This window comes from Crocuta crocuta, unplaced genomic scaffold, assembly GCF_008692635.1.
Source record: "Crocuta crocuta isolate KB4526 unplaced genomic scaffold, BGI_CrCroc_1.0 scaffold340, whole genome shotgun sequence".
Taxonomy (NCBI): Eukaryota; Metazoa; Chordata; class Mammalia; order Carnivora; family Hyaenidae; genus Crocuta; species Crocuta crocuta.
The window spans coordinates 3,732,710-3,757,935 of NW_027530642.1; the positions used below are offsets into that span (position 1 = coordinate 3,732,710).

A 25,226-nucleotide genomic window follows, 5' to 3' on the forward strand; every position below is an offset into this window, starting at 1 on the left:
AATTATATAAAGCAATGTTAATCATGATGGCTCAGAGATTTATTTATTTATTTTAAAGGCTATTTATTTATTTTGAGAGAGAGAGCAAACAGAGAAGGGGCAGAGAGAGAGGGAAAGGGAGAGAATCTCAAGGAGGCTCCACACTGTCAGTATGGACTGTGACGTAGGGCTGGAACTCACGAACCGTGAGATCGTGACTCGAGCCGAAATCAAGGGTCAGAAGCTTAACCGACTGAGCTACCCAGGTGTTCCTCAGAGACTCATTTTTAAAAACTTCAAAGAAATATTATAGTATTTCTATACCATAATACCTATAGTATTCTCTTTAGGTACTGGGTGTGTGAATATTTTGTGATTTTTGGTGGGGAAGATTCTACTTTTTTCTATTTTACACAATTATATATATATATTTTTAAATTTGTTTTAATGTTTATTTATTTTTGAGAGAGAGACAGAGAGTGAGTGGGGGAGGGGCAGAGAGAGGGGGAGACACAGAATTTGAAGCAGGCTCCAGGCTCTGAGCTGTCAGCATAGAACCCGGGGCGGGGCCTGAACCCACGAACTGCAAGATCATGACCTGAGCTGAAGGTGGACACAACCAACTGAGCCACCCAGGTGCTCCCACAATTATATATTTTTGTAATTCAGGGGAGAAATGAACTTTTTGTTTGTTCTTAAATAGGAATTTAGAATTGGTACTGCAAAAGGATGGTTCTCAAATGGACGTATTTTAAGCAATGGAGGAATTATCCGGGATAAAAGGACCTTGCCAGAGTAGCCACCAGAGAATCCTGGAAGTTTCTGACTGGCCCACTTTGGTCTGACCTAGCATTACCTCAGAGGTATGCAGGGAACAGTAGAGCAGAGAAGCCAAGTAGAGGTAAGGCTCAGGAAACACGTCCCAAGAGAAAACTTCCAAATTTTGGTCCCAGACCGTGGGGGACAGCCCGGGAAGATTTTTCAGTGACACGTCTGGGGACAAGGAAGCTGGAGGCATCTTGACTTCCCTCTGCCTCCCACAGGGCAGGCAGACATTAAGCTCTCCCCATAATGGCTGCACCAGGGAGCCCAGGGCGGATGAGAACCCCTGGCCTCTACCAAGTCCTTGTTCTACCAGGGAGCCCTGAGGGCTAAGGAGGCTTCAGATGGGGACAGAGTGAATGCCTTGGCAGGCAGGACAGGCCATCCGAGGGCAGCTGGAGAGACAGGGCCCAGGGTTTGGGCCAAGGAGGTTACAAAGAACAGGGCAAAAGGGAAGGATCTGGGCTGCTCGGAGGTCAAGGTCAGGTCAGCAATGCTTTACCAGCTGCCTAAAGCCAGTGGCTTTATGTTTAAGAACTTGGTTAATCACAGGCTTGTTCCAAAATAGAATAATAGCCACCAGTGTAGAAAATGCAGAAAAAAAAGAGAAGTAAAAAAATGAACATTTTTCTGATACATTTCTTTTATTTTAAAATGCATTTTATTATTAAATATATGTTCCCTTTGAAAGTAAGCTAGGAGGAGTGTTCTCGGTTTGCTTTATTTTTTTATTTTTTTTCTGTGTTTCCTTTAAACATTCCTGTGTGGTTTCAGTGTTTGATGAATACCCGCTTTATTTACATTAAGTAATGTCTACTGTTACTTTGGTAAACACAAAATAGGGTAGAAACAATATTTTTTTACCTGAGTATCTTTTGTCTAATGTTTCAGAAACTTTGTTTTTCTGATGCAAAGCAAATATTCAAGAAAAAAATATCTATCTTTGAAAGTCCATGCCACCAAGCTCAAAAGGTACAGAGTGAAACGTCAGCCCCCTTCCCTCTCTCTCCTGCCTCCCAGCTGCCCCCCCTTTCCCCTCTCTGGAGAAAACTGGTTTTTACTGTTTTTTACTAATCTTGGCAGAGAGTATCTTTGCATTTGCTCATGTATGTGTTTATATTTTTTAGTGATTGTGTCTGTTGTGTGTGTGTGTATGTGTGTGTGTGTGTGTATTTATAGTAATCGAAGTACTGTGTTCTATACCTTGCCTTTTACACAACACAGCTTGAGGATCTTTCCATAGCACATGTAAAGAGTTCAATTGGCTGTGGCTTCGTGCCTATTGACCTAAAGGGTCCTTCTTGGTGTCTAACCAGAAACCGTGACAAGTCTCAGCCCCTCTAGCCAGGCCTGCAGCCCCAAGCAGATGAGAGAGACAAGGAGTGAGGTGGTTCAAGGGCTCCCTCCCTTCCCTCCCTCCCTTCTTTTCTTCCTTCCTTCCCCTCCACCCCCCTTCTTTCTTTCCTTTTCTTCCTGCTTTCTAAAATGAAAACAGCTCATTGTGGCTCTTATCTTCTCTGATCACTAAAGCCAAATACGCTTAATTGTAAAATGATCAGAAAGTACCAAAAAAAAAAAAAAAGGAGAGTGAAAAGTCACTCCTACCACTACCCAGAAATAACCATTGTGAACATTTTAGTGTCGCTCTTTCCAGTTATTTTTCAGGAATGTGCATATTTTTTTTCACCATTTTAACCGTCTTCGAGTGTACAATTCAGTGGCACTATATTCGCAGGGATGTACACCCATGATCACTACCTACTTCCAGAACATTTTCATTGCCCTAAAAGGACACCGCAGACCCATCAAGGAGTCACCCCTTTTCTCCTCTTTGAGCCCCGAGGATCCATTAATCTGCTTTCTGTCTCTACGGATTTGCCTATTCTGGGTATTTCATATGAAATGGAATCATGTAACATGTGATCTCTTGTGTCTCGCTTCTTTCACTTAGCATAATGTTCTCAAGGTTCATCCACGTTGTGGCCTTTATCAGTACCTTCATTCCCTTTTATAGCCAAACAATATTCCATTGGACGGGCATATCACACTTTGTTTATCTATTCATCGGCTGAGGGGCATTTGGGTTATTTCTTCTTTTTGTCATTGGTAATAGTGCTGCTATGAACACACGTGTATAAGATTTTGTTTGAACTCTTGTTTTCAATTCTTTGGAGTATATATTTTTTCCCCCTAAGGTAGGCTTCACATTCAGGGCCAAGCCCAACACGGGGCTTGAACTCACAACCCTGAGATGAAAACCTGAGCTGAGATCAAGAGTCAGATGCTTAACTGACAGGGCCACCCAGGTGCCCCAGTTTGGGGTATATACTTAAAAGCAGAATTGCTGGGTCGAATGGTCATTCTATGTTTAACTTAGTGAGAAAATACCAAACTATTTTCTGCCTTGGCTGCATCATTTTACATTTCTACCAGCAATGTAGGAAAATTCCAATTTCTTCACATCTTTCCCAACACTTGTTATTTTCCACTTGTTTGTTTGCTTTATAGCCATCCTCATGGATATAAAGTGGCATCTCCTTGCCGATTTGATTTACATTTCCTTAATGACTAATGACATTGTCTCTTCATGCGTTAGTTGGTCATTTGCATATGTTCTTTGGAGAAATATCTATTCCAGTCCTGTGCCCTTTTAAAAAGTTGGGTTGTCTTTTTGTTGTTATACAAAAGTTGTGTAAGTTGTATACTTATACAACTTCTTTATAGATTCTGAATACAGACTCTCAACAGATATATGATTTGCAAATGTTTTCTTCCATTCTGCGGGTTTCTTTTCCCTTTCTTGGTTGTATCCCTTGATGCAAAAAAGATTTTTATTTTTATCAACTCCAGTTTATCTGTGTTTTTATTTTCTTTCATCACTTGTGCTCAAGGTCATAAAGACTTACTCCTATGTTTTCTTCTTACAGTTTTAGTTCCTATAATTTGGACTTTTATACAATTGCATTCATTTTTCCTATGATGTGAGCTAAAGGCCCAGCTTTATTCTTCACATGTAAGAGATCCAGATGCCCCAGCACCATTTGTTAAAGAGATTTTTCTTTTCCTACTGGATGGGTTTAGCATCCTTGTTGAAAACCAATTGTCAAAGATGTGTAGGTTTATGTCCAGACTCTCAATTCTATTCCACTGACCTATGTGAAAGACTATCCTTATGCAATACCACGCTATTTTGATTACCATAGCTGTGTAGCGTCTTTGAAGTCAGGAAGTGTGTCTTCACATTTAGTTTCCCTTTTCAAGATTGTTTTGGCTATTTAGGACTTCTTGCAATTCCCTATGAATTGCAGAACTGGCTTTCCCACTTCTGAAAAGTAGAATTTGCAGGGTTTTGAGATTCCATAAGGATCGCAGTCCATCTGTGATTGCTTTGGGGATTATTGTCACCTTGACAATATTAAGTCTTAAGCCCATCAACATAGATGGCCACTTATTTAGATCTTGTTTAGTTTTAGCAATGTTTTGTAGTTTTAGTATATAAGTCTTACATCTCCGTGGTTAAGTTTGACTCCAAAATATTTTATTCTTTTTCAGTGCTATTATACCCATCTTTTCCTATTGTTTTTTGTTATGGCAAAATACACATAATGTAAAATTTACCATCTTAACCTTTTTTTTAACCACTGTAACCATTTTGAAGTGTAGAGTTCAGTGGTATTACATGCCCTCATAATGTGTTACCACCACTGCCATTTATCTCCAGAACTCTTTTCATCTTGTTAAATTGAAGCTCTAGGCCCATTAAACAGTAACTCCTCGTTCTCTCCTTCCCACAGCCCCTGGCAACCACCATGCTCCTTTCTATCTTTATGATTTGATGACACTGACTTATGTAAGTGGAATCACACGGTATTTTTCTTTTAGTGACTGGCTTATTTCATTTACTATAATGTCCTCAAGGTTCCTCCATGTTGTACCACATGTCAGAATTTCCTTCCTTTTTAAGGCCAGATAATGTTCTGTTGTATAAACACACCACATTTGCTTATCCACCTACCCGTCAACGGACATGTGTTATTTCCATGTTTTGTCTACTATAAATTATGCTGCTGTAAACTAGGATATACAACTATCTCTTCAAGAACTTGCTGGTAATTCTCTTGAGGTATATACCTAGAAGTGAGATTGCTAGATCACATGATAATTCTCTTTTTAATTTTTTAAAGATCTGCCATACTGTCTTCCACAGGGGCTATATCGCTTTATATTCCCACCAGCAGAGCACAGGGGTCTAATTTCTCTGCATACAACTTTTTTAAACTTCATAGATGGCCATCTTTCCATGACTGTGGTATCAAGGACCACTTAATCATTTTACCACATCTTACAGCTATACTACAATTTGTTCCAACGATCTCTAAATATTGGGCCTCATAGTTATTTCAAATTTTTAACTATCATAAATAAGAATGCAGCAAGCTTTGTTATAATGTACATCTTTGTGCACTTATCCAATTATTTCCTTTGGATAAGTTCCCAGAAGTGGGCTTATTAGGTCGGGGGGGAGCCATACTTCTAAAGCTTTGATGACCATTGCCAAATTGTCCTCCAAAAGTATCAGACCAACGCCCACTCTGAACAGCTGTGGGAGGGGCTCTGCCTCGTACAGGGTCCACATGACTTTCCCCCAGTGTCACTTCCAGAGGGAGAGTGCAAGGGCCCTGGCATGCTCCTTCACTGGGCAGAAACCTTGAAGGAAATAGGAACAGTCTCATTCATCCAATAGAGAGAGATCCTCCTCTTAGACTTAGAAGGGCCCTTAGCAAGTCTTAATCGGAACTGTCATTATAAAGACACTTTGTCTGGGTTTCGTTGATGCTGTTTTGTCTGTTGTCTGTTTCTCCCTCTACACTATAAGCTACATGCAGCCGAGGACTGCGTCTAGCTTGTTCCTGTGAAGGCCAATGTCTTGTGAAGCACGCAGTACAGGGACGATCTCAGAAAGTGTTAGTTCTCCATAGCTTGGGGGACAAGACACTTGACTGCCAGCTGGCACTCCGTGAGAGTAGGAATGGCGTCCGTCACCGCCTCTGTGTCTCCAGTGCTTGCACGGTCACTGACACATAGTGGCTGTTCAGTAAGTATTTGTTGAATGAATACATGAAAGTGACCAGCTTTAGAGTGTCTTTGGCAATTAGCAGATCTGAAGACTCCTAGTTTGGTGCTCTTTCTGCCTGCTGTACTCTCATAAGATTTAATTTATCCTAATGTCTGCACTGTGTTTCTGCCTTTATGGTCCCTTGGTCTCTATGCTTCAGCGTAGCAGCCACACTACTGCAGCCAAATAGGCAAGCATGGGACATCACCTGTCGGCAGCTCTGGAGGCCCATCTGACACTCTCAGACAATTTTCCAGTGGTGAGGACCAGGAAGGGAATTTCCCCATGCGTGCCCAGCTCTGGTCCATCTGTGTCCCCTTCGCTTGGATGCTGTTCTGTAGGCTGGAGTCAGCATGAGAGCTATTTTTGACTAAGTGGCTACCTAATCTTACATAACCCTCAGTGATTCAGGCCAAGGTCATTCGGCTTAGTGCATGAAAGACACTTCAGATGACAGTGACCCCCCCTTCCCCAGAACCCCCTGGAGACCCCAAGCTGGGAGGGCAGGGCCGTGATGGTGACTCCAGTCCTCTATTACAACACCCAGCGAGGACCTTCTGAACACAGCTCAGCCTCTGTAATGTTTCCTGGGAGGACTCCCCAAATACCGTGTTCCAATATCCCCGGCACTTGGACGGAGCTACAGACCCAGGAAGCAGGGCGCTGGGAAGCCCTCACCACCGCCCCATACACACACCCAGGTCCTCCCTTAACGCAGAGGTACAGAGGCTGAGGATGCTCAGGAGGACCCAGAGACAGAGAGGCGAGATCTTTGTCCCTCTTGGTGGAGAAGCGATAAGCCCACATTTTAGTTTCAGCTTTGTTTTATTGGAAAAGGGATAGAATGGCAGTCAAGAGCCTCTGGAAATGAATCCCAAATGCTTTTGCTATCTCATCGGCGAGCCCATAGCCAGAAGCCCGACACATGACAGACACGCCCTCAGCACTTAGTGAATGGAGCTCACTGCCTGCCCCCTGAGACTTCCCTCTGCAGTCAGCTCCCTGCCAACCGCCGGTGAACCCTGTACCTTTGCATGTGCCCCAAGACCTCAAACCACCTCTCAAGATCCCCATAAACAGAAGGGGTTGTTCTGGGGTCTATAGTCTCCTGGCACACTGCTCAACTTCTGCGTTGAGCTCCTTAAAACATAACTGATTTGCACTCTTATGTTTCTGCCACCAGGCTGGGAGCTTTTCGAGGGCAGGGCCCGGCCCTTACTCTGCTGCATCTCCAGCACGTAGCGCGGCCTGACATCTACTGGGCACCTGTCGATGCCGATTAGTTGGACGATTGGGTGGCTGGAGACACAAATGAGGTGTGCAGTTCACAGAATCATTTGTGTTTCAGATCCAGTGTGGCTGGCTGCAGGGGGAGAGACAGGGAAGCTCCAGTCAATGAGTCATCACTGAATACTCATGGAGTCAGTTTAACTCTCTTCTCTTAAAATTATTTAATCGCACAAACACTTGGTGTTCACGGTAGAAAACAGCACAGCCGCAAGAAAATCACTTTTTTAAATTAAAAAAATTTTTTTAATGTTTATTTATTTTTGAGAGAGAGAGAGAGAGACAATCAGAGCACAAGCCGGGGATGGGCAGAGAGAGAGGGAGACCCCGAATCTGAAGCAGGCTCCAGCTGTCAGCACAGAGCCCGTTGCGGGGCTTGAACCCACAAGCCGTGAGATCATGACCTGAGCAGAAGTCTGACTCTTAACCGACTGCCCCACCCACGTGCCCCGAGAAAACCACTTTTAACACTTCAGAATTCCTTGTCAGACTTCTTTCTCCTGTTGATCCATCCCCTACCCCGTCATTTTTACAGAAATGGGAGCTCACTGTGCTTCCTGTTTTGTTATCCATTTCCTTTAATGCTAAGGAGAGGATAACTGAGATTATCAGCCAGTTCCCTTCCCTAGGAAGAGCTCTTCTTCACTCTCCAATTTTGGAACTCTCAGGTTGAGACCCCTCCCTTGGTCTTACTGATTGGTCCAGTGAAAGGTCTCGACCTTAGCTGGGTCAACCACATTGCCAGCCTGCCCTGCCCACAATTGACTGGTTCCGGTTTGGTTCCTGGACCTAAGGTGGCCAAAGATATTTGGTATATTCCTTGCTTAAGATTTTTTGGAGGGGGCGGGTATTTGGGTACAGTCTTTCCTGTGTCTATCCCTACTATCTGGTGTGCAGTGAGAAAGGGAGTCTGGACATGAGGAGAGGCAGAGATAGTGGATAGAGAGGGAGTCTTGGAAGTGTCTAAATCCCACACCCCAGTTGTTTTTAAGGTCTGGTCACACCGTGGTCCTTCCTGAACTTTGGTTGTCCAAGTCTCCTGTAGATCCCATAAGCCAGTAAGTCCTCCCTTGGCTTCTTTCATTTTGAGATGGATTTCTGTCGCTTGCCACCGAACAACCCTGAACACACCCACGCGTGTCATGGACATAATTCCATGTAAGTAACGTACACACACAGCATCATTTATAATGGTGGCCAAGAGCTGCCTGAATTTTTACTTTTAACCCATCTCCTGATGTTGGCTCTCTAGATTACTCCCACTGTTTGACTGTGATGAGTGACACTTTAGTAGACATGCTCATAAGTCCATTTCTGTTCCATGCCTTTTTTTATTATAATGAACTCCTCGAGGTGGAACTGCGACAACAAAAGGTATTCAGGTTCTTAGGCTTTGCGACACAGCCTTTTACTACCTTCATGTTCTGTGACCATTGTCTCTCCAGTGTCACCACCAGCACTGCTGTTGGACGCCTTCACGGTCTTACATTATTTCAGATCGAGTCGGCCCCCGTGAGTTTGAGCTTCAGTGGTTTTTGCAAGGGGACGGGGGCAGGTCTTGGCCCCAACCCATTTGTAAACTGTATCCAATGTTTCTGTTGAAAAAAGTAGATGTGGGGTCAGTCATGGTCATGAGCATTTTCAGAGGATTTTGTAAACACAAGGACGAGCTCCTGAGTACACGGTGGAGACTGGGTCTCATTGGGCCTGGGGGGTATAAATGAAGGAGGACCAGCTTCGAGGTCATTGGCTGGGTCTTGAGGGCTTATCCCAGAAGGCAAGGGAAGAACATAGCTGTGAGAATACATCTGACACCTGTTGCCAGGGCATGGTCCTTGGTCTGGGAAGTCATGGGACAAATCAGTCATCTGTCCCTCTGCTGGGCACCGAGCTCAGTCCCCAGGTATAGGGACAAGGCACAGTCCCCACCACCCTGGAGCTCACAGTCTGGTGGCAAAAGCAAGACACTGAATGAGATCTACCACGAAGAGCAGTGAGTCACATCCGGCTGCACTGGATGCCTTGGGGGAATGCCTCGAGGTCAGGGGTTCATTCTGTTCAGACAATGGGGAAGCCTTCCTGAAAAAAATGGATGAAGCTGAGACTTGAAGGATGTGCAGTGAAGACTGAATGAGAGTGACCGAGTTCCCAGGCAGAGGAAACAACAGATGGCACCAAGGTCAGGAACTAGGAAACAACACAGAGCATTCAGCAGAAGGGAAGAAAGTCCCTTGTGTCTGGAACATGGAGAATCTGGTAAAAAGAGTGAAAGAGACTGCTGGAATGGAGAGGCCGCTTGCTGCCTGGCCCCAGTGGCCCGTGCCAAGAACTCTATCCTGAGGGCAATGGGGAGCTTTGGAAGTTCCAGGAAGGGAAAGGGGTGACCCACATCCTTCCGGGAAGCAGGGACAGATTGAATCAAAAGGTAACAGGGCCCATGTTTCTGCAAGTGGCCTGTCCTGGGGGCCCAGGGCTCTCTGAAAGCTCCTCTCTCCATGACCCTTGCGTCTTAGACCTCTTAACTCAGTCCCCAAACATGTCAGCCCAGTTCCTATCCCGGGGCTACTCTTATAATAGATAAATACAGCATGTTCGCATAGCAACAGACATATGAATATAACTCTACTTTCTACATAAAGAAATAGTCCCCCCACCCAACCTCACCTTGCCTCCCAGACAGATAAGACTTTGAGGGGAATAAAAGGCACAGAATTGGGAATATAATTAGCGATATTGTAACAGCAGTGTATGGTAACAGATGGTAGCTACCCTTGTGGTGAGCGTAGCATGACATATAGGGAAGTTAAGTTACCATGTTGTACATCTGAAACTAATGCAACATTATGTGTCAACTATACTCAAATGAAAACACTTCTTACAGAATTCTTGTCATGAGGAGGAATGAGAGAAGGAAAGCGGACGTGCTTTGTGAAAGGGCCTTCTCTTAAGCGGCAGAAGTCTCTTCTTTTCCCAAATGAAATCTCTCTGTACGTCCGTCTATCCATCTGCTCCTGTGATGTTGTCTTTGGGAAACATCTCAAATCTCACACGTCCAGAACTAAGCCCTGGAGTCGGCCATCCTCTGCCCATCTGCCCCTCCCCCACTTTCTTCACATTTAGTCTGACTCCTCCTGCCACCCAGGTGCTCATGGGAGAAGCTAGAGNNNNTCGCATGCTCCCGAGCCACCACTCCCCCACTATCACCAGGCCTGTGGGCTTTTCTCCAATGTTGGTCTCCACGCCAAATTTAGGCCTCCAAGTGCCACTGCCGCCCCTCCTGACCAACAACCGCTCACCTGCATCTTGCTGCAATATCCCTACCTCGCCTCCCCCAGACCATACCTGCCCCTTTCCAAGTTCAGTGCTCACGTACTGGCCAGAGTAGAACGTACATGCAGGGTCACGCGCAAATCATAAGTGTTAGGCTTGATGAACTAAACACACCTGTGTCACCAGCACCTAGCCCAAAAAGCAGAGCACCGCTGGCATCCTAGGAGCCCCTGGATGCCCCCTCTCAGTTACCCACATTTCTCTTCCAGGATAACCACTCTACTGACTTCTAGCACCAGAGGTTAGCTTTGCCTGCTTTTGAATTTGATATAAAGGGTTAATACCGCATGTACCATTTTATATCTGCCTTAATTCACCCATCACTGCTTCTTTCAGACCCATCCATATCATTACGTATGATTCTAATGTGTTCATTTTTCATTGCTGTATAGTATTCCACTGTCTGGCTCTATCAATATTTATTCAGTCAAGTACTGAGAGACATTTCAGTGGTTTACAAATCACAGCTCTTACAAAGAGTGTCCTTGTCCATATTTCCGTCTTTGGTGTCTTTTTGTCTAAGCATGCATTTCTGTGAGTACCTACCGAGGGGTAGAATTACTTCATCACAGGGTATATATATGTCTGCAGAGAGATATTTTTATTTTTATTTTTTNCACATCTTCTTGATCCATTCATCTGTTGATGGACACTTAGGCTCTTTCCATGTTTTAGCTATTGTGGAGAGTGCTGCTATGAACCGCAGGGAGATATTTTTAAAGCACAGTCATATGTAGCATTTCCTTGTTTAGACCTTCCATGGCTTCCCAGGGCCTTTATAACTATATCCAAACTTTTTAAATCTCAACCTACACGGGCCTTGCATGCTCTGGCTTCCCCTGACCTCTCTGCCTCTACCTCAAAACTTGCATGACTGTTTTCCTACCACAGGGACCTTCTATTCCATTCTTGGAGCCTGCCAAGGAGCCAGCTCATCTGATATGGTGCAGTTTCCAACTGGCCAGCTCTTACTCATTCTTTATGTCTTAGGGCATGTAAAATGTTCTCAGAGAGTCCTCTCTTGATCCTTGAGTCAAAAAGAGCAATCGCCATATTGTCTCTCCCTGCAAACCTCTTAATTGCAGTGACCCACAGCTTGAAGTTGTCTAGCTCATGACCACCTCACCCAGCAGACTGTCAGCAAGAGACTGACACTGTCATGGTCACTGCCGGATTCCCAATGCCCACCATTAGGCAGGAACAGAGTAGGTGCTCATTCAATATCTATGTGGTATAGAGAGTGGAGAGGAGGAGGAGCAGGACCTTGAAGTCACAGAGAAACCAAGGAGCAAATCTCAGACTCCAAGACTTGCTACCCTTGTGCCTTTAGGCAAGGTACCTAAGTTCTCTGGGCCTCAGTTTCCTCCTCTGCGAGACAGGGATAATCCTGTTGGGCTCTCAGACAGCTTCTAAGGACAGGGTAACAATGTATGTAAACACAGTGCCTAGCGCCCTGTCAGGCACATAATGATTGGCCATTAAGCAGGGGCCTTCCCCGGATCCGCTCACTGGAGTCAGGCACTGTTCTAAATCCTCAGGATATTAAACGCAGGCCTAGGGAGGTTCAATATTTTGCCCAATAATTCTGGCCCCACATTCTGGCCCTCTGCCCCTGCAGTCATTGGTGTAGTGTGTGAAAGATCAGTGACGAGAGAGGAAGGAGCAGTGACGAGCCCCCGACTGCGCAGCCCTGCTCAGCCCCACCCCCTGACATCCGTTCATCCCCATGAAATCCGAAGGTCAGGAGTACTGTACAAAAACCACTGGGTTATGGAAACATCTGTGGTTATTAATAACTATGAAGGAAAAAAATGGAAAGATCTGATTACAGGAAAAATGTTAACTTCTGTAGAACAAAAGACATCACAAACGAGGTCAAAATGTGGGAGAAAATATTTAAACTTTGTATAACAAAGGCTTACCATCCCTGGAGTGAACATGTTCCTACAGATGACCTGGAAAGATACAAACGACCCAGTGGGAAAATGGGGAAAGACTGTAAACAGTGTACAGAAGAAGAAATTCAAAGGAGCAGCATACATATGTATATGCAGGGAAGTGAAAATTCAATAACAAGCCCCCACATATCTCCTAATATTGGCAAGCATGAAAAATATTGGTAACCTTCACACTGACGAAGGCATAAGGACACCAACACTAGTACACCCCTCATAAAAAAATTACAGCCTTTTAGGAAAAACTCTCAAAAATATTATGACAAACACTAAATGTGTGGGATGTCTGGCTGGCTCGGTGGGTGGGGCATGAAACTCTTGATCTCAAGGTCATGAGTTCAAGCCGCAGGTTGGGCTTGGGCATGGAGCCTACTTAAAAACGAAAGTGGGACCATCTTCAGAAATGCAAACAATAATACAGAGTAAAATAGACACAAGCATAGGTATCACAACACTTCTGTAATAACAAGAATTTAGAAAAGCGGCTTGTATCAATACAGTTGCATATTAGGTCGCTATTGAAACAAATGAGGTAGGTTCGTGTGTGTCAACTTAAAACTCTCTCTGAAAAGGATGAAGCTGGAAAAGGATGGTAAAGAATAATGTCTCGGGGCATTTGAGTGGCTCAGTTTGTTAAGCTTTCGACTTCCGACTTGGGCTCAGGTCATGATCTCACAGTTTGTGGGTTCGAGCCCCGCATAAGGCTCTGTGCTGACAGCTCAGATCCTGGAGCCTGCTTTGGATTCTGTGTGTGTCTCTCTGTCCCTCCCCCACTCATGCTCTGTTTCTCTCTGTCTCAAAAATAAATAAACATTAAAAAAAGAATAATGTCTCGTTTCACGGAAAGCAGAAGAAACCTATCCAAATCACCCTGAACCCTGGTTTAAGCAAAGAAAAAGCAGGAAAATCAAACTTCTAATTACAGTGTGTCAAAGGAGTTGGACTGGAGGGTGTTAGTTTTGCTTCAGATCCGTCTTTAAGTTTGCATTGTTGTGATGAGCATGTATTTTATTAAAAAATTAATTAATAAGCCCCGCTCATTAATAATGACTTAATAAACGTTGCCTGCCTGTCTATTCCCATAAAACCTTTTCTGCTTTAACACTTACCTTGCTTCAGTTCCTACAAATAAGCTGCTGGTTAGAGAAAGGTGTTAATTGCCTTTGGGAACAGCTTCCTCTGATTAACCCCTTGACTAGCTCTGCCGCCCAGCCTTCCGCAGGAAGAAATCTGATCTGATTCTGAAATGAAATGTATGTTCTGAATATGCAATACATGCACATGATTACACAAAAATCAAAATGAACAAAAGAGTATATTAGTGAAAAGCGACCCTCCTTCTGTCTTTACTACTCTGACCACCCGGCTTTACACCGGTTTCTTGTGAGCCCTTCCAGAGATACTCTAGGCATATACTAGCATATAGGCATATCAATTCTGTTCTGTAAAACAAATGTTCCATATAGTGTCTATATACACAAACAAGCATGTTCGTACGGAAGATGCCTTTTGATTTCTTCTGGTCCGAACCTGCTTTGTTCCAAGGGAACAAGCAAAATTTCCCAACTGAGGCAGTCCATCCATCCATCCAACGTACATCCTCTAACAAGTATTTTGTGGGCAGTCACTCTGTGCTAGGCTAGAAGCTGTAGATAAAGCAGAGGAAATCTAAGGTCCCTGCTCTCACCCAGCCAACCTTCTGGTGGGGAAGAAACAAATTATGTAGAAAAAGACAAATGATTAAAGAAAACTAACAAAGTTCAGATAATGGAACGTGCCTTGAAGATACTCATTCTCAGTTAGGAGAAGGGATGAGGGAGGAGGGGTGGGAGGAAGAGGGAACGTGGGGAGGGAGCCTATTTTAGATGGAGTGGCCAGGGAAGCTCTCCCCCAGGAGGTGACATTTAAGCTAAGAACTGAATGACAAGTAGGAGCAAATGTTACTGGTTTCCTCGCTCTGATGATGTTCCAATGAGGGATTTTCCACAGGCAGAATTTCAGCCTGATCCAAGTGGTGAAAAGGGTGGGCGCTGAAGTCCTGGAGACATAGGTTTGAATCCCAGCTCTGCTGGGTGAACCTTGGGCAAATCATTTAAGCCTCTGTGCTGCCTCAGTTTGTTCCCCTGTAATACGTATGAGGAATTTTATGAGGTTATATAAACATAGTGCCAGTCTCCTAGGATCATAGTGAGGATTAAGCGGGTTCAGCAATGTGGGCTTCCCAGGCCAGCATCAAGAAAGTGATCAACAAAATGAGAATGTGAAGAAAATATGATAACGTTAGGCAAAGAATCCTGAGATGAAAAGTCAAGAGGCGCCTGGGTGGCTCAGTTGAGCATCTGACTCTTGATTTCAGCTTGGGTCATGATCCCAGTTTCATGGGATTGAGCCCCATGTCTGGCTCTGTGCTGAGTGTAGAGCCTGCTTAAGATTCTCTCTTTGCCCCTCTTCCCTGCTCATGCTTTCACTGTCTCTCTCTCTCTTTAAAAAAAGAAAGAAAGGAGGCGTCTGAGTGTCTCAGTCAGTTCAGCGTCCGACTTCGGCTCAGGTCATGATCTCACAGTTTGTGGGTTCGAGCCCTGCGTCAGGCTCTGTGCTCACAGCTAGCTCAGAGCCTGGAGGCTGTTTCAGATCTGTGCTTCCCTCTCTCTCTGACCTTCCCCTGCTCACGCTGTCTCTCTCTCTCAGAAATAAATAAAACATTAAAAAAAAATTTTTTTTAAAAGAAAGAAAGGAAGGAAGAAAAAGAAAAAAGTCAAACATACAATAAAGAAAATATTGATAAAAATTTTCCTCAAAGTTAGAAAGGAAATTAAGAGGTTCAAACTTCTAGTTACAAAATAAATAAGCCATACGGTGAAAAGGACAGCATAGGGAGTCTGGTCCATGATATTGTAATATTGTTGTGTGCTGACAGATGGTGAGTACACTATTACGGGGGCACTGAGTCACGTATTGAATTGTCGAATCATTCTATCGCACATCTAAAATTAATATGGCACTGTATCTCGACTGCACTTCAATTGTAATTTTTTATTTCATTTTTAAATCTTTATTTATTTTGAGAGAAAGAGAGAGGGAGAGGGAGGGAGGCAGAGAGAGAAAGAGAATCCCAAGCAGACCCCGCCCACATTGCCAGTGCAGAGCCTGACACAGGACTCCATCTCAAGCAACTCGAGATCACTGCCTGAGCCTGAATCAAGAGTCGCCACTTAAACAACTGAGTCACGCAGTTGACCCCACCCCTTTTTTTTTTTTTTTAATTAGAGAGAAGTTTGCTCTGTGAAAGACACTGTTAAGAGAATGAACAGCCATTCTGGGAGAAATATTTGCAAATCACACATCTGACAAAGGCTTATATTCAGAATCGAGAACTTTCAAAACCCAACAGTAAGAAGACAACCCAACTAAGAAATGGACCAAAGTCTTGACTAGATACTCCAGCAAAGAGAATACATAGTGGCATATAAGCACGTGAAAATACATTCAACAACATTAGCTATTAGAGAAATATGAAATAAATCCGCCCTGAGACACCATTACACACTTACCAGAATGGTTTTAAAAGCCCTGACAATCCCAGCTGCTAGCAAGCTAGGAGACACCACAGTCCTTATACACTGCTGGTGGGACTGCAGACTGGTACAGACGCTCTGGAAAACAGTGTGGCAGTTTCTTATAAAGTTAAGCCTATACTTAAAAAAAAATTTTTTAAATGTTTATTCATTTTTTTTAAAGTTTATTTATTTTTGAGACAGAGACAGAGCATGAGCANCATTCCTAGGTGATTACCCTAGAGGAATGAAAACTTCCGTCGTACGAAACCTATACACAAATGTGTGGAACAGCTCTATTTGTAGTCGCCAAAAACTAGGAGCAGCCAAATNATTCCCAGGTGATTACCCTAGAGGAATGAAAACTTCCGCCGTACGAAACCTATACACAAATGTGTGGAACAGCTCTATTTGTAGTCGCCAAAAACTAGGAGCAGCCAAATGTCCTTCAAGGGGTGAAGAGATAAACTGTGGTAAGTCCATTCGACTAGAAAGCTACATAGGGGTGCCTGGGTGGCTCAGTCGGTTAAGCGTCCCACTTTGACTCAGGTCATGATCTCACGGTTCATAAGTTCAAGCCAACTCCTGTGGGCTTGGGGCCGACAGAACGGAGTTGTATCCTAAGTGCGTGTACAGGGACACAACTCTACACATACAGTAAAATTCACAAATGTGTGCCCCAAAGGTCCGTTTTACTTCATGTGAATTTAGAAAATAAGAAAAAAGAGCGATCGGTGATATTTTCATTCTAACCCAGCCACTCATGTCCGGTCCCTCCTCCCTCTTTTTCCTTCCTTCTCTGCAACCAAAACTTCTTAAAGAGGAGGCACCTTCCACCACCCCCCCCAAATATTTGAAGGCATCCTTAGTAACCTGGCTTTGTTGCTCTGTGCAGAAAGGTAACACATTTCTGTTGGAAAGTGGGGAAGGGAGGGAGAAAGAATTCAATCATTACAGAAATGTGTGTGGACGCGAATGCCCTCAGGAATCCCACCTTCCAGAATTAACCACGGAGAGAAGCTTCCACCAGAAGCATTTCAAAGCAATTTTGTACAGTCGTTTCCTTACAAGGTTCAGAACCCATATGGCAGGATTTACTCTGATTGATTGTTCAAGGAAACAAGGAGGGCCCCGGGGAGAATGACCTTGCAAGGTTAACATCCGGGCCGCCAGCCCGGCCTCCCACAACGTCAAAGCATTTCACAGCCCGACCAAGCCTGAGAGTGATCTGGTTCATTAAAGATCATCCGGGCCCTTCCTGTCCCTCTCTGACGCCATGCCCGCCCAGCAAGGCTTTGTGTCGCCTGGTAGCCACTCCCCACTCACGTAGCTGCATCTGCCGTCCCAGTTTGGACACTTAGTCAACACTCAGCAAATCACACATGCTTCTGTTCCTTGCTTCCTCACTCATGTGCCTGGCACTGTGCTAAGTCGTAGCAATACGTTGGTGAGCAAGATCTGCGGAGTTCCTGCCCTCCGGGCACTTCCATTCTACTCAGAGAGAGCCACTGACCCCAAGACGCCTCTATCGCGTGTTTCATTCACAGCGTCTGTGCGGAAGCCTAGACAATAGAAGCACTGGGTGTGGTGGGAACAAAGCCGGTGAAGCGGAGACCTGCAATGTGAACAGGAGTCGGGCAGGTTCAGAGGAAACGGAAGCACATTCCAGGCAGAGGGAATGGCATCGGCCAGGGTCTGGGGGGCTCACATGTATGGTGGGGACTGGCAGGTACCGGGGTCACGGCGGTGTGCAGGACACAGCGGGAGCGCTCCAAGGAAATGTCGTGGGGACTTTCACCACTGGCTTTGTGACTTCCTTCCCCCTCTCCCTCCAAGCCCTGCATCTGAAACCGAACATTCCCTGGAAGGCTCAGGGTATGGGATCTGAAGTCAGGCTGATGCAGACCCACCAGACCTGGGCTCCTATGAGCCTGCTAAGTGTGTGAAAATGGGCAACAGCTTAGTCTCCCAGGGTCACACCTATGGAATGGATATGGAACGACAACATATTAGCTTTAATGAGATCATCCACATGATCACAATGCATTGCCTGTCAGCAGGGCGGGGTTCCTCGTAGCTTGTGTTAGGGCTTGTTATCAGAGGGTTGGCCTGGAGGTACAGCCTCTCTACAGTTAAATATAGAGCTAACACGGAGCCAGGGAGGGTCTTCCCAGCCTCTGAATTCCTGTCGACCAAAACCCAGGCAATGACACCATTGGAATGACATTCCTTGAGCACAACAAATATGTTTGGGGAGTGGACTTGCATTTGTCACACAGACTGGAGGGTAGAGGACAGCTAAGACCCATGAAGGTTCCTTAGATGATGGATTGATGCTGCCGGTTGACACCAGCCCCCTCCCAGCCCGGTCTCCCGCCCCAAAGCTGGCCTCCTGTCCAAAGGATTCCAACCATGCTGTCGGTAATGAGAACCCATGAAGTCCTCTCTGGGCTCAGGAGTCACGGGTTTTGCCTTCCCAGAAAAGCACCTTTGCTTTAGTGGGAGTATGCCTTTGGACTGATAAAGGCTTGCCCTGTCCAGTTATGGGTAGGAACACTGCAAGGGGGTGGAGCTATTTTTTGCCACATGTTCTCTCTCTCCGGCAGGCACGGTGACATTGCTTGGGATCAAATAGCCCCAGCCATAGAAGGTCACGGAGCGGAAGGCTAGAAGGCCTGGCTCTCAAAGGGCCAGGTTGGGGGCAGGCGGGACTATTTGCATCACCAGATGGGGGGCTTAGGACCTTGAGCTGCCATCCCTTCCATCCTCTGGCCCAGCCCCAACCCACAGCCCACAGGACTCCCATCTAACCTATTCCCTGGGCCCAGAGTCTGGCGGCAACTGTTTATTTTTAGCCTTTGATTCCCCAAGAATGCGGGTGGGCCCCTCTGAAGCAAGGGGAGGGAGGAGGGAGGAGGAAGAGGAACTTGAGGGCCTAGAAGGCCAGGGAGGACACAGCCCAGCCCAGGTCCTTAGCTCAGCCCTGTGACAGCCCCCTGTAGGGACAAGGCCAAGTCCCTCTCCCTTCTTGGGCCAGCCCATCTCAGGACCAGCCTGGCCCCATGTCCCTGTGTTCCCCTTTTCTTCTTACTGAAGACCCTAGGCACCCATGGGCTTTCGGTTTTTCTAGCCACTCCCGGACTCTCCATCATTCCAAGCTCTCGTACTCAACCACAGTGGGTGCAGAACAGGATTCCTCAACACGACCCCTCCTTCCTGCATCTACAGAGATGCCCCGGGCCCTGCTGGGCCTGCCTGGCAGCAGAGTAGGTGGACCGAAGGATGGATCTCAGTGCTCTTCCCCACAGGCAAGCGCCTGAAATATGCAAGAACTAATAAGGGGAAGTCATAGTGGTTTAGAAACTTACAAAACCCTTAGGTCATTGTCCCTGAGTGCTAGTTCCTGTCTCTTTTCTGAGAAGTTCCCTGGAGTCCCAAGGCCTCAAGTTTGCCTCTGTGATCCAGGGGGCACACACACCTACCCCTTCTTTTTCAATTCTACCTTCATGCTTCCCTTGGCTCCTGGATACGCAGGTGCTGCCCCACAGAGAGTCTGGCAAAAGGGAAACCGGTTAGTTGAGCGGCTCCAGCCTGCCACCACCTCCTGCTCACCTGTGACCCAGGGCAAGACGCTCTGTCTCTGCAAGAGAGGGTACAGCTCTCAGTGGGGCTGTTTGGCTGACTGGCCAGACTTCGAGTAAAACGGCTGGCACATAGTAGGTGCTTAATACTTGGTACCTGTTGCTTTATTATCATGAAAGAAACGATGCAGAAAACCAAGGCTTCCTTTTTAACATCTGCTTTCATGCTATACCTGATCTTTCTTATATTTATAGGATGCTTTAATATTTTATAAAGCACTTTCACATCCATTAGCTCATCTGATCCCCACACAATCCCCTTAGAAGGGGCCAAGCCATTATTACATGATCACTATTCCCATTATACAGATAAAGGTACTCAAGCTCCAGAAAAGCACAAACAGGTCCTGCTCGCCATGGTGCTGTCAGCGCCCGCCCGATACAGAGCCTGGCGTGGAGCAGGGGCTCCAGACAAAACAAAGCAAAACCCTTTGGAAGGAATGGCCCATACGGCATAATCCTATACGGGATGCCACTCAACCCTTTCCTTGTCCATAGAGTGGGGATAGGTGTTGGAGGATATACACAGGAAATTGAAATTCTAGAATTCCTCTTCATTGTAAGTGTTGGTCTTTTGAACAGGCAGCAAGGAAAGCGAGAACAAGGCTCCATCCTCCGTCGGCTTCCCTCCCAGGGGGTGATGAGAATCAGCCAGGAAACAGAGAGCAGAATTAAATTATGAGGACTGTGTGAGCGCTCAGAGGGAAATCCTATTTTTCAGTCCCCAGTCCCGCTCCTGGCAGCAAGGAAGCGCATCTACTAAGCCCTTTCCTCTCATCTGGGAGGAGCGACCCGCTGGTAGTTGGAGGAGAAAAACGAGGAGGTGCCTCTAACCAGGGAGATAGTTAAAGCTCCTTCCTAGTCAATCCGTAGACCAGAGCCTCAATGTCTTCACATCCTGGAACTTTGGTTTCTCCTAGTTTCTTCAGTTGGAAGTTGGATTGTAGAGAGGAGATGGGCCCATGGGCTGGGGGGTGGGGGGTGCGGTGGATAGTCGTGGGAAACAAATCCCAAAGGAAGTGGGAAGTCTTCTGGTGTAAAACCTGAAATTTCCTCAAATACTGACACCGTGGGGAAAGCCTTCTGCCGTGTTTGGAAGAGATGGAGTGACAATGTAAGGGGAAACCAAACTATGCACCATCCCTTTTCAGGTCAAAAATCATTTTGTGAATTTAGGGACCTAAAAATGTATCACATATAAGCCGATTTCACTGCAAACGATTGCAATCAGCATATTACATTTCAAAGTATAATCCTTGTTGTCAGGCAGTAATTATAAATTTGTGATTTACTTTTAATTTATTGCATTTTTAAAAATGTTTTTTAAATTTATTTTTGAGATAGAGACAGAGCATGAGCAGGGCAGGGGCAGAGAGAGGGAGACACAGAATCCAAAGCAGCCTCCAGGCTCCGAGCTGTCAGCACAGAGCCTGAGCAGGGCTTGAACTTGTAAACCGGGAGATCATGGCTGGAGTCGAAGTTGGACAGTTAATAACCCTAACCCAGGCGCCCCAGTTTATTGCATTTTTTTAAACATGGAGGTACAGCTGCTTAGTTTCCAGGAATCTCTGCAGCTTGCCTGTTGAGGAGAAGCAGAAGTCACTCACACTGGACTTCAATAAAGCCTTGAACGGCGTGGGAGCTTAGGGTTTCTAAAGAGACACTGCACATCCTTTAAGAAATTTGCCAAGACTACGTAGGCAGAAAACTCCAACTCACTGATGACAGCACTCGACCCTGGAAACTTATCTCATCACTGTAAGTGTATGTTTTATTTTCAGAGAATGTAAATCATGGGTTTTTTTCCCCCCTCAGAATAATTTACAGTGCTTTTAGGTTCTTGGAATTGGGCTCACTATATCACAGAAAGGGAAAACTGGAGAAACAATGATTAAAGCTGACACTTATTGGCGCGCCTGGGTGGCTCAGTTGGTTAAGCATCCGACTCTTGGTTTCAGCTCAGGTCATGATTTCACAGTTTGTGAGTTCGAGCCTCAAGTTGGGGGATTCTCTCTCTCTCTCTCTCTCTCTCTCTCTCCCTCCCCCCCTCTCGCTCTGCCCCTCCCTGCTTGCTCTCTCTGTCTCTGTCTCTCTCTCTCAAAATAATAATAATAATAATAATAATAATAATAATAATAAACTTTAGGGGGAAAGCTGACATGTATTGAGCACCTACTATGTGGTAGCTAGCCACTATTCTAATGGCTTCACACTCATTTATTCATTTAATCCTGATAACAGCCCCCTGACATACGCACTATTATTATCCCCATTTTACAGATGAGAAAACCTAAGTTTAAGGAAGCAACACGACTGGCCTAAGGTCCCCTGGCCACTTAGTGGCAGAATCAGGATTTGAACGCAGGTAGAGAGCAAAGCGGTGGGTGGTTTGGTATGAAAATTAGGCTCCAGTCAGCCTGCCTTTCCTTCCGTTACCTCCTCCAAGTAAAATACAGCAAACTCCGCTTCTCAAGCCCCATCATCCCATGGTGCCACACAGCACCCTCTTCTTCCCAGATCCCACCACAATGGGTACATTTTCGTGACTTCAGTTGATAAAAGTTCCCCAATGATCCTAAAATACAGCTTTAGATTTTGAGCTCAGAGCAATTGTACAGTCCTTAAATCTTCATTTCATTTTTTTTTGTTTCTTTATGTTATTTATATTTTTAGTAATCTCTGCACCCACCGTGAGGCTCAAACCCACAACCCCGAGACCAAGAGTTGCATGCTCTTCCCACTGAACCAGCCAGGCGCTCCTAAATTTTCATTTTAAAATAATTCTTTCTCCAATTCCTTTATAGATGATGGGGTCACTGGGGCAAGAAATGGCCAAGTCCTGATCCCCTCCCAGCTCCGTATTTCTTAGGATGCTCCCAATGGTCTGCATGGGACCTTGTCAGGAAGCAGATCATGATTCTGACCCTTTCCATGTGCGTTGGCACTTACTGAAACGGTGCTAGACCCCGAAAGTGGCTGCGAACTCAGGCGAGAACAAGGCTCCGTCCTCCGTGGACTTCCCTCCCAGGGGGTGATGAAAATCAACCAGGAAACAGAGAAAAGAATTAAATTATGGGGTCTGTATGAGCACTCAGAAGGAAATCCCATTTTTCAGTCTGGCAGCGCCAGTCCCCAGTCCCGCTCCTGGCCTTGGGGAGTGGGCAGGGACACGCCCCCCACCATCAAACTGAAAGTTTAGAAGAGGAAGCCCCAGGACAGGGGGCATAGAGGCCTCTGGTCTTGCAACAATGGCAATTCCCCAGCCACACAGAAGAACCGCCTCCCGTCGCTGACCCGTGCACAGGTCACCCTGTCCTTGGTTCCCCGGGAACCGCACTGACACCAGATTTACATTCAAAACCCCCCGGCGGCTTGATTTCTGACATGACTTCGGGAGAGCAAAGTCTGCCTGGCAGTGTTTGGACAACTTATCTTGAATATTTTATCTTCAGGGAGATTTGTTTTTCGGGGGCAAAATTTCTTCGAGGAGCCAAAGAAGTCTCCGGATTCAAAAAAAGACACGAGTCTCCACCCCTCCCCGGGGCCTCTAACCCCACCTGCACCTGCTCGACCACCAGCTAGCAGGAAGATGGGGGCAGGGACGGCCTCTTGCCGTGAGCCTGACTTAGGGACTGTCCCATGAGCCGACCCTCACTGGCTGCACCTCCGAATCCTGAAGCTGGGTTCCCGTCCACGGTATCAACCAGCCCTAGTGACAACCGGGAAGAGGCCAGAGATCGTTACCCCCATTTTGAGAAGCGCTTACACACAGCTGCTGGACTCCAAGCCCAGTGCCCCCTTCGTTGTCATGGTGTTTCCCAACCTCCCATCTTCCAAGTCCTCCATCAGACCTTTGACGGATCCCTTTGCCACCGGTAGCCATTCATTAGTAGTATTCTCTTAAAGGTGGCCCACTGTTTTTCCTTAGCTGCAATGCCTTGGCCTCCGAACGAAGCTTGATTTCCCTGCCCTAGTTGGAAATCTGGTTTCACTTACCATAAATGGGAGGCAGCCATAAAAATGAAGGCAAGGAAGTGTTATCACATCCCAGCTAGAAGGCTGTTGCCCGCTGGAGGCTCCGAGCCTGAGGCCTGATCTGTCTTGGTGACAGGGGAGGGTAGCAAGTGTCAGAGGTGTTGAAGACCTCCGCACGGGGGCTTTCTCCTGGAGGGACTGAGGCAGGATTGAGAATGTGATGAACTCCTTGCCATGAGGGCGCCATGGCCCGTGTCTCTTGGAGGCGGTAGCCCACCTGCAGGGTGTACCTTGCTCTTGGGAAACCTGTGCGCAGAGCAGAGGCTTCACCCCTGCTGCCCCCCAGGCTGGTTCTCCCCGGGCACCACCCCCTGGGGTCCCAGAGGCCGTCCTTTGCAGGTCTTCTTGTCTCTGCCTCCTCACTGTGAGGTCACAAGCGCCATCTCAGCCTGCTCACACCCCAGCACAGGGACCCTCTTCCCGCCCACCCGCTGCCTTTCCAGGCAGCCCCCAGAGCTCCGCCATGTTGCCACAGCCCCTCCGAAGCGCTCCCTCTGCTTCCCGTTGGCCTCCCTCAATCTAGTCCCGGGTGCCGTCTAGAGCCCAGATCTGATCATGCCACGTCACTGCTGAAAACCTGTCGCTCCTCCCTCGAGGGGCCACGGGGTCCTGCCTGCCCACACATCTCCCAGCCTCATTTCTTACCACTTCCTCACAGCCCTAGGATCCCGCCATGTTGGACTTCTTCATTCCCTTACAGGCTCTCCCTTGACTTTGTAACTTCGTAAACAGTGTTCCGTCTGCTTACCCACACATTCTACCCGTCTCGTGTAAATGTCACTGTCCCTGGGCAGCCTCTCCTCATCTCCCTTGAGGCAGTGCCCCCACCCTGACCCCGGGGGCTCAACGGCCCTGTGTTTCTCCCCTCCCTCCCGCTCCGTAGGAATTGCTCTGGTGCAGCGCCCAGCACAGGACCAGAAGTGTGCAAAGCCACAGAAACGCTTGTTGATTGAATGGAGGGTTACAGATTCCCTGCACATATCAATCTCTGCCTCCACTTTCCACCTGTTCTCCCCTCTGTCTACACCTGACTAAATTCTGCCCCTCCCAGCCTTGCTGTTCTAGGTCAGTTCCCGCCTCTTCCATGAAGTCAACCCTGATCACTCTAGCCCAGACAGAATTCTCTTCAGTTAAACCCCCACAACATCTGCGTAGTTGTTGAAAGAGCGAACGAATGAATGAATGAGACGTGTTATAAAAGGGAGTGAGAAAACAATGTCATTTAAAACGCAAGCTCACTATAATGACTTGTGTTTTCTAAGAAGGAAAGTATCATTCCTATCAGTGGAAAAATAAATCTTGAAACTATTTACCTCTTTGGAGAGGCTGGTGGGAGAGGACAGACAACAGGCCGAAATCATATGGCCTTTTTTTGCTTTGTTTTTGTATTTTCTTTGCAGTAAAGCTGAAGTCCTAAGAAGAAGGCCTCTTTTATAAAAGTACGTGGTTCGGGGGGAATAAACCATAGCCGCACAGGGTATAAAAGCCGAAAGGCAGACGGTGCTTC

General features: G+C 46.4%; 1 long non-coding RNA gene across 1 annotated transcript; it reads right to left on the bottom strand.

Annotated features, from left to right (window-relative positions):
• Positions 1–8,515: 8,515 nt before the first annotated feature.
• On the bottom strand, positions 8,516–24,039 carry LOC144235504 (uncharacterized). The gene is made up of 2 exons (XR_013336225.1): positions 23,681–24,039; positions 8,516–8,799 (listed from the first exon to the last, which is right to left on the bottom strand). It is a non-coding gene; the product is annotated as an uncharacterized LOC144235504 (long non-coding RNA).
• Positions 24,040–25,226: the final 1,187 nt, after the last annotated feature.